At 42.1% G+C, this 9213-nt stretch overlaps 1 protein-coding gene across 6 annotated transcripts in view; it reads right to left on the bottom strand.

Moving 5' to 3' along the window:
- N4bp2 (NEDD4 binding protein 2) overlaps window positions 1–9213 on the bottom strand; it is an 86733-nt gene that overhangs the window by 76798 nt on the left and 722 nt on the right. For 5 of the 6 annotated variants that reach the window (XM_010625122.2, XM_010625125.2, XM_010625128.2 and 2 more), the window contains exon 1: window positions 8905–9197. The exons of the other annotated variant lie outside the window; for it this stretch is intronic. The gene's annotated coding sequence lies outside the window, so the exon portion shown is untranslated. Of the gene's footprint in view, window positions 1–8904; window positions 9198–9213 lie in introns of those variants that run through there. 6 annotated transcript variants of the gene reach the window in all.

Below are 9213 nucleotides of genomic sequence, written 5' to 3'. Positions count from 1 at the left end.
ATATAAAATAGTGGAACTAGACACTACATACCTATTATCATGAAACAATATGACGTACACAGCATTACTAAATGAAGTACTCTTCCAAAATGTTTAACCTAAGTCTACTCATACCTTTCGATCTGTTTGCAGTAAATATGGGGAATAAATGAGGTACCCATAGTGCACCATGAGGAGGAACCCAGCAATACAAAAATAATAAAGTCCCAACAGGGCCATCAAGTCAGTACCTTTTTTTTGTGGGGTGGAGCGGGTACCGGGAACTGAACTCAGGACCTTGTGCTTGCAAGGAAGGCAGCAAAACCACTGAGCCAAATCCTCAGCCCCAAGTCAATATCATGAAGGAGAAAAAAAAGTAAATGAGAGAGCGGATGGGTAGGAGGGACATGTCTACACTAAAAAAGATGAGACAGTTAAAATGCAATGGGCAGCCCTTGATTAAAACCAATTTTGTTTGTTTATTTGTTTGTTTGTTTGTTTGAGGCAGGGTCTCCCTTTGTAGTTCAGGCTGGCCCTGAACTATGTATCTTAGGCTGGCCTCAAACTCTTGGTGATCCTCCTGCCTCAGCCCCGCAAGTGCTGGGATTACAGGCGTGTGCCACTGCATCTGGCTGAAACCAATTAGTTTTTTAAGTAGCAATGAAGGTCATTTTTGGAACAACTGGGGAAAGCTGAATATGGGAAGAGTAAAGGGTGCTAAGGAATTACTGGTAATTTTTCTAGGAATGGTAACAGAAAGTAGAATGGTGGTTGCCAAGGACTGGAAGGAGAGAAAAAGAGAAGTTGTTCAATGGAATATAGTTTCAGTTTTATAAGATGGAAAAGTTGCACAATAAGGTGCACAGAGTTAACATTGTACTGTTAAGATAGTGAATTTTATGTTATGTACTTTTTGCCATTTTTTTTTTTAATATGAAGAGTTTAACTACAAAGAGAGATGGTGATTTAGCAGGGACAGGGAATTACTGACTCAAGAGAGGAAGAGTAAGAAATAGAACAGGAGGGCTGGAGATTTAGTTCAGTGGTTTCATCACCTGCCTTGCAAGCACACGGACCCGAGTTCGATCCCCGGTACCAAAAATAAAATAAAATAAATAGAACAGGATATTTGACTCTGATGCCCTCAACCCTACCAACACAGCTATCTACCTTCTTTCTTTTTTCTAAGTATACTGTCTTCTTTTATTTTAAAAAGAAAGAAGTAGAAAAGAAAATCACAAATAGAAATCCTGAGAAACAGGGCTGGTAATATACTCAGTGATAGAGCAGTTGCCTAGCATGTACAAGGATGTGGGGAAAGGAGGGAGAGACAGGAAGGGAAGAAGACAAAGGGAAGGTAGAAAGCAAGTAAGAAAAAGGATGGAAGAAGGGAAGGGGGATGGGATGGAGGGAGGGAGGAAAATCCTAAGAAATGAAGTCAATTTAATTACAACTATGCAATCCACTCACCAACCTGTGTCTCCTGACAAAACAGCTTTAGTGGACTTAATACTCTATGTGCTTTGTACTCCTCCAGTGACTGTGCTATATTATATCCACTCCTCTACTCAACAGCTTCTTTCCTCCCAACCAGTATCCACCAAAAAAACTTCCATCCCCTCCTTTCTGTCTTTACAAATGACAGTAAGTAAAACATCCAAATTCCTACACTGGAAGAGATGTTGAAAATTTTTCTTAATGCACACAAAATTGATAATGATTGGGGGAATTAACTCAGATTAAACAAACTCCTAATATTGGGACCTTGTGCTTGCCAGGAGTCATGGCACCGAGCTACATCCCTAGCTAGTATCAGTTGCTTTGTTGTTGTTTTTTTTCCCTCAGTACCAGGGATCGAACTCAGGACCTTGCACTTGTGAGGCAGATGCAGTGCCACTAAGCTAGATCCCTCACTCTAGTATCAGTTTCTTAAAGATAGCTTATATTTGTTGTTTCAGCTTCTACTTTCTGTTGATTCCCTGACACAATGCAATCTGCCCCTCCAGGCCACCATCTATGACAGTCTTCCCTTATCCTCTATTTCAGTTTCTGGTTTTGTTTTTGTTTTTTTCTTTTTGGTACTGGGGATTGAACTCAGGTCCTTGTGCTTGCAAAACAGGCACGGGAACCACTGAGCTAAATCCCCAGCCCTCTATTTCATTTTCTGTGGTTTCAGTTACTTGTGGTTAATTTCAGTCTGAAAATATTAAATAGAAAAACCTCAAAAATAAACAATCCCTAGGGATGTAGCTCAGTGGTGCCACCCACACCTGCCTGAGTTCAAACAACAAACAATCCCTAAACTGGGTTTGGTGGCTCACACCTGTAGTTCCAGCACTTGAGAGAGAGCCTGAGGCAGGATTGCTGTGAGTTACAGGCCAGCCTGGGTTACACAGTGAGTTCAAAGCCACCCTGAACTAAACATCAAGACCTTGTCTCAAAAAAGAACTATAATACCATGCAGTAGCTCTGATAACTGAAAAGGACACTAAGTGACCAATGGCAGGTATCGAATACAGAATGGATACATAGGGATGATTCACCTCTTGGATGGGAAGGAGCAGGATGGTAAGAGACTGTATCACACTGCTTAGAACAGCTTTCAGAGGTTTGATGAAGAAGGGCATAGTAGCCTAGTGTTTCATCACAATGCCTACATCATTCAGCTCACTTCATCTCATCACACAGCCATTGCATCATCTGACATCATCATAAGGTAAATGGCGAGCGCAGGTCAACAGTTTTGAGACCACATTCACATACTCATTAGTACATCGTTACAACTGCTGTTCTTCATAATTAATTACTGCTGCTAATTTCTTACTGCGCCTAATTTATAAATCACATTTCACGATAGGCACATACAGTACTTACAGGAAAAATCAGTCTGTATAGGGCTGAGTTCGCTCTGCCATTTCAGGCATCCCACTCAGGGTCATGGAACGCATCCTCTGTGGAGAAGGAGGGCACTCTCTGGTTTGTCTCTGGCTGACCCTTAGCAGCCTCCTTCATGAATCCCTTCTCTCACTCCCCCTGAGAGTTCTAAAAGGTTCACCATCACTTTCAAGTTCAAGTTCTACTTCCTTGGTAATGCAGACCTCCTCCTCTCATACGGACCCTCAGGTACTTTTTTTGTTTTGGTTTTGGGTTTTTTGGGAACTAGGGATCAAACTCAGGACCCCGCACTGGCCAGGCAAGTGCAGCACCACTGAGCTAAAGCCCTGGCCCCCCATCAGGTACTCTTTACTTCACCTGAATTTATTGGTTTCCCACAAGAGGTAGGGCAGTATTACATCTCTGTGCTTCACAAATGCTCTGCCCTGAAGTCCTTCTACCTCATTCCACCAAAGCCATACTCCTCGGCTCAATTAACTTTCTTTCAGGAATGTTTTTTACTCTCCCAAAGTCTGATCTAGACTGAGCACCCACTGCAACTCAGGCATACCTTTATCTTAGCACCTTTGCATTTATTTCTTTAGACTACTACTCCATAAGCATCCTATAAATGTATCTCCTTCAGCAAATAAGAATTCAATAAATATATGTTGCATGGGTGGCACAAACCAACAAACCACTGCAGTTCTTCAAAATACTGCACTTACCATTTCTGCACCTGGAACACTCATGTTCATAATACAGCACATTTTTCCCATGAGCAAAGTGCCTACAAAAATGAACCCATAACCAAGAGTGGTTATGAATTACAACAGGTATTCTTTCTGCTGCCCAAAACTCACTACCCTTCCCACTAGGAGTCAGTTTCTGCTAAAAGGGCCCTGACTATAAATGGCCTCACGGGTCCTAGCTGAACTAAGCAGCGCACCTCATCCCCTCACCTGCAGGAACTGGTCAGAGGAAGGACACATGACCAAATCTACTTGAGTCTCTGAGGTGAGGCTCTAAGAGGACAAGCATGTCCTGCCAGGAACTAGGTCATACCATCTGTAGTGGGAGGATCAAAGCCCACGTGCACAGACTGTAAGTACAGGAAAGGTACAATGACAGGCAAGTTCACAGCCATCTCCATCGCACAAGTTCTGTTAAATGGTCATACGAACCAATAGTTTTCCTCCCATGGCTATTTCAATTGCTTTCACTGCAAAAGTCCTAACAGAGAAACTGAATAGATTAAAATTGGATATCAAAGGGTATTTTTCATTCAGGCTGTAAAAGAGCCTAATGTATCTTTCCTAACTTGAAAATTTTTATCTATCAGATACAATGTCTCTTTCCTTTCCCCCACTAGGTAAATCTCAAAATGACTATTTAATTCCCTTTTTAATATATCCCATGCAAATCATATCAGTTTTTAAAACATACTCAATTACCTCTTTCCTTTGTTACACCCTACCCAATACCTGATGAGATGATAAATAAGCAATTACAACATGATAAGACAACATAATGCCAGGGAAACAAGAGGCTCCTGTAACCGGGAGTGTATCAAAGGGGGCTTGCTCACAGAAGGATCACCCAGACTAACAGGTGAAAGACTAGTGTGAACGAACAGAAGTGAAGGCTGAGGCCAGGAATTTAGCTCAGTGGTGCCGCCACCTGCCTCACAAGCAGAAGGTCCCAAGTTCAATCTCTGGTACCAAAAAAAAAGAAAACAAAAGTGAGGGTAAGGAGTGAGTAGGAGGTACAGTACTTGAGACAGAGGCTTCTGTACGGAGGTCTGGATTTAATGACTTTGGCATCTTGAGAGAGAAGCGCAAGTAACCAATGAAAAGCAGGGGACAGAAAGCAAAAGGATAAAGGGAGGCAAAGAATCTATTAGAAGCCAAATTATGAAGGTCCTGAAAATCAAGTCAAGTTCAAATATCACCCTGAAGGCAATGAAAAGACAAAAAGTTTTAAGCAGAGGAGCTGCATGCTCAAATGTGTTAGAGAAATCATTCTAGCTCCAGCTGGGGGAAAAAAATAGATTGGAAGAGAAAACTGGAAGCAAAGATGATCAGTTAGGAGGTGACTACAGCAATCAAGCAATAGGTGATACTGACCAATGGAGTATAGTAGTAGCAATAGGAATAAAGAAAAGGAATAGATTAACTGACAACAGTGCACACTTGTCACCCCAGATACCTGGGAGGCTGAGGCAGGAGGATCACAAATTCAAGGCCAATCTGGACAACTTAGTAAGACACTGTCTCAAAATTTTAAAAAATAGTAATACTAAAGTAACATAAAACAGCTGGGAGGGCAGCTCAGTGGTAGAGCATTTGCTTAGCATGTTCTGATAGAGAAAACTTCTGTAAATAGCAAAACCTACAAAATGTCACAATGTAGAATGGCTTCTGCTGTCTCTAACAGAAGCCTGCTTTGTTGAGTTCAGAATTAAGAGATAACAGAACACATCAACACCCTGATTTCCGAGGTTCTATAAACCACGATTGTAAAAGTGTCAAGATGAAAAGAACCATTGCTAACATTTGCTTTCCTGACCCTGAGCATCCCCTTTCCTATGGACTAGGATAGATAACTAGGTGGATCTTAAAGGTAAACTCCCCTAACTACAAAGAATTGCTACATCTGGGTTGAAAGTTAACTGTCAGCGACCACGATTTGTATATCGGTAATGTGAACTGTGAGAAAGAAATGTAACCAGCTGAATGAGATCAAGGCTGTAAAACCCTACAAAAGGAGTTATAACCCAGGGTATGATCAATCCCTGGCACTGCTTTTAGGTGTGATTGGCCTTTGTTGACAAAATTAACTTTTTTTTTTTTTTTTTTTTTGGTTTTTTGAGACAGGGTCTCACTATGTAGTTGAGACTGACCTGGAACTCACTATGTAGCTAGCCCAGGCTGGTCTTGAACTCACAGTGATCCTCCTGCCTCAGCCTCCCGAGTGCTGGGATTACAGGCGTGTGCCACCCCGCCCGGCCTGTCTTTTTTTTTTTTTTTTTTTTCTTATTTTACTTCCATTTTGCTTCTCTGTATGTATCACTTACCAATTCCTTCTGTAACAGTTCAAGGCCCTGGGTTCAAGGCCAAGTACCACAAAATGAGAAAGAAACAGATTCATGAGATGGTTAAAGCCAGGGATTAAGCTCAGTGGCACTGCACCTGCCTTGCAAATGCAAGGTCCTCAGTTCAATCCCCAGTATCACCGAAGGAAAAAAAAAAAAAAAAAGGAGAGAGAGAGAATAAAAGAGAAGGAATTCAGGGCCGGGGATTTAGCTCAATGGTTCTGTCACCTGACTCGAAAGTATAAGGACCCAAGTAGCAAAAAAATAAATAAATACAGAGAAAGAAGGAACTGAATAGGGCTCAATGATCAACTACAATGTGGAAAAAAAAAAAAGAGAATGTAAGGAACAACCCATGTTTCTTTGAAGTCGTTATTTGTAGCACATACTATTTACTGAATTCATATCACACATGAACTAATTTAATTGTTCTCCATTCCCTGCTGGGCATCTTCCCAAAAGATTTAAAAGAATAATACCACAGCGATATATGTGTACCCATGTTTATAGTGGCATAGTTTGTAATAGCTAAATCTTGGAAACAGCCCAAATGCCCATCAACTAATGAATGGATAAAGATGTCGGTTTTTAATACAATGGAGTACTATTCTGCCATCAAGAAAAATGAGCTTGAGTCATTTCTAGCTAAATGGATGCACCTTGATACCATACTCTTTAAGTGAAATAAATCAGACACATGTTTAAATACCACATTGTTTCTCTATTGTTAGAAACCAAAAGTGGAAATAAGGACTAACATGTATGATATTGGGAAATAGGATGAAAGTGTTCAAATGAGAAGGGGAACAAGGAAGGAGAGAGCAAGAAAGGAAGGGACAAAGAAAAAAAAAGAAAACAGAAAAATGTAAACAAAGCTTTTGTACATAGGGAGGGGAGGGAACTTGAGGGGAGGGAAGAATGGGAAAAAAGAGGCAGAAGTCAGGTACAGGCACAAATTTCCTATGAATGCTATCATTATGTACGCCTAAAACATACCAATAAATATTTTGCTATTAAAAAAATAAAAACAGGGGGCTGGGGATTTAGCTCAATGGTTCCACAGCCCGCCTCCCAAGTACAAGGACCTGAGTTCTATCCCCCCCCACCAAAAAAACAAAACATTTTACATATCAAAAGACATTCATAATAATGAAAGAAAGGGGAGTTTTAAATGAAAATAATTAGCATTTAAAAATACACCTTTATGAGCTGAGGATTTAGCTCAGTGGTTCTGCTGCCTGCCTCACAAGCGCAAGGACCCAAGTTTGACCCTGATACCAAAAAAAAAAAAAGGGTACTAAAAATACACCTATAGGCCAGACATGATGACACATGGCTGTATTCCCAGCACTCTGGAAGTTGAGGCAGGAGAATCTCTGAAAGTTACAGGCCAGCCTGGTCTACATAGGAAGTTCAAGGCCACCTTAAACTAGAATGAGTCTGTCTTTAAAAAAAAAATACACCTACAATGTATTAAGATACTGTGTCTACTTTGATATACTTTGCGTTTTTGGTTGAGGGGGTTGATGCCAGGGATAGAACTCAGGACCTTGAACCCACTGAGCTAAATCCCCAGCCCTACTTTGATATACTTTAATGACAGAAGAATCACTCCTTTACCATAACCTAAACCGTCTTTTCTATGAAGTTCAAGACTCCCATTTCCTCCCTTTCAAAGCAACGACAGTCAATGGGTGCACAAACTGACTGACATTAATAGATACTGCAGGCTGATTTGTACAGGTAGTTGTTTTGTTTGATACGTTGGTATTTTCATTAGCTAAATTGTAGAGAGAGCAGCCAACTCTTTCCTGCTCTTGCCATCATCACCACACCCCCATTCCACACAGCAACTTAAAGGCCTTGTCATAGGAACTAAAAATTAATTTAATTTCTGACCTTTAAAAAATAACATGTAAGAGCCTGGCATGGTGGTACACGCCTGTAATCCCAGCACTCGGGAGGCTGAGGCAGGAGGATCGCTGTGAGTTCGAGACCAGCCTGGGCTAGATAGTGAGTTTCAGGTCAGTCTCAAGTATATAGTGAGACCCTGTCACCAAAAAAAAAATTTTTTTAATTTAAAAAAAGATGTAAGAAAACCGAACCACACATCAAAATGCAAATTGTCTTATTTACATTTCTTAAAATGTGTACAAGTTCTTTCCTCAAAAAATAAAGAATGATAGGCCGGGGATTTAGCTCAGTGGTGCCACTGCCTGCCTTAAAAGCCCAAGTACCTGAGTTTGAACCCCGGTGCCAAAAAAGAAAAAAGAAAAAGAATGAGCATTAAAGCTTGTTTCAAGAGAGAAGTGGTTGGACAGAAAACACTGGAAATAAAAACTGCATAAAACGGTAATCCTAGCATTCAAGAGGCTGAGGCAGGAGGATCACTGCAAGTTTGACGTCAGCCTGGGCTACATAGTAAATTCAAGGCCAGCCTGAACTACACTGTGAGATCTTGTCTCAAAAACAAACAAAAAAAGGCCGATAATGGTATCAACGGATATTCTTTTTTTCTTTTTAAATGGGAGAGAAAAGGAAGAAGCTGCCAATCACTGAACCACCACCCCCATCACTGTTTCTAAAACCCCAAGTTCGCCTCCAGGATTTTCTTCTCGGTGTTCAACCAATCCCCACCTTTTCTGAGTTAACCAGTCTCCAGGCAAGCCGCGCTCCTCGATTGGCTTAAAAAAGTCGAGTAGAAAAACCAGCCAATCCTGCGTTCAAGTCAGAACTGTGCAATGGAGACATTACAACCACTGCAAAGCGAGAATGTGCACAAACCTGTCCCGGCCACAAAGAGCAGATCTAAACTCTCAAGACCCGTTGCCCAAAGGAAGACTAAAGCCAATCCTCTGCCATCTACATTTTTTAATTCTCTAGCTCTCGTTACCGGCGGGTGGGGGGAGTACAAAACCGCGTTGAGAGAGAAACTGCCCCCGGGTGAAATGACTCACTCTATCGCTGCCGGATTTCCACGCGGAGAGAAGGTCCCGCCCGGCAAGCTCGAAGTTGCAAGGTGGGGGTGGGGAGTAGCCGATCAAGGCGCTCGAACGCACTGGGAGGGAAACCTGTCCTCGCGGTACCCCAGATCCGAGCGTGCGGAGGAGCGGCTGTGTTTGGGTGTGGAGAAGTGTGTAAATAAGCAGCTGCGCTAGGACTCGGAAAGGTGGCCTCAAGTTCCCAGAAGGCTTCGCCGGGCAACACCGTGGGCGCCGCAAGGGCAAGCGCGGGAGGAGCGGGGGCGGCCGGGGAGCGGAGGGGTG

The sequence above is a fragment of the Fukomys damarensis genome, unplaced genomic scaffold (genome assembly GCF_012274545.1).
Source record: "Fukomys damarensis isolate Sample0158 unplaced genomic scaffold, DMR_v1.0_HiC HiC_scaffold_35, whole genome shotgun sequence".
Classification (NCBI taxonomy): Eukaryota; Metazoa; Chordata; class Mammalia; order Rodentia; family Bathyergidae; genus Fukomys; species Fukomys damarensis.
Note: the sequence above shows the minus strand (reverse complement) of the source record. Positions and strands in the feature narration are given on the sequence as shown.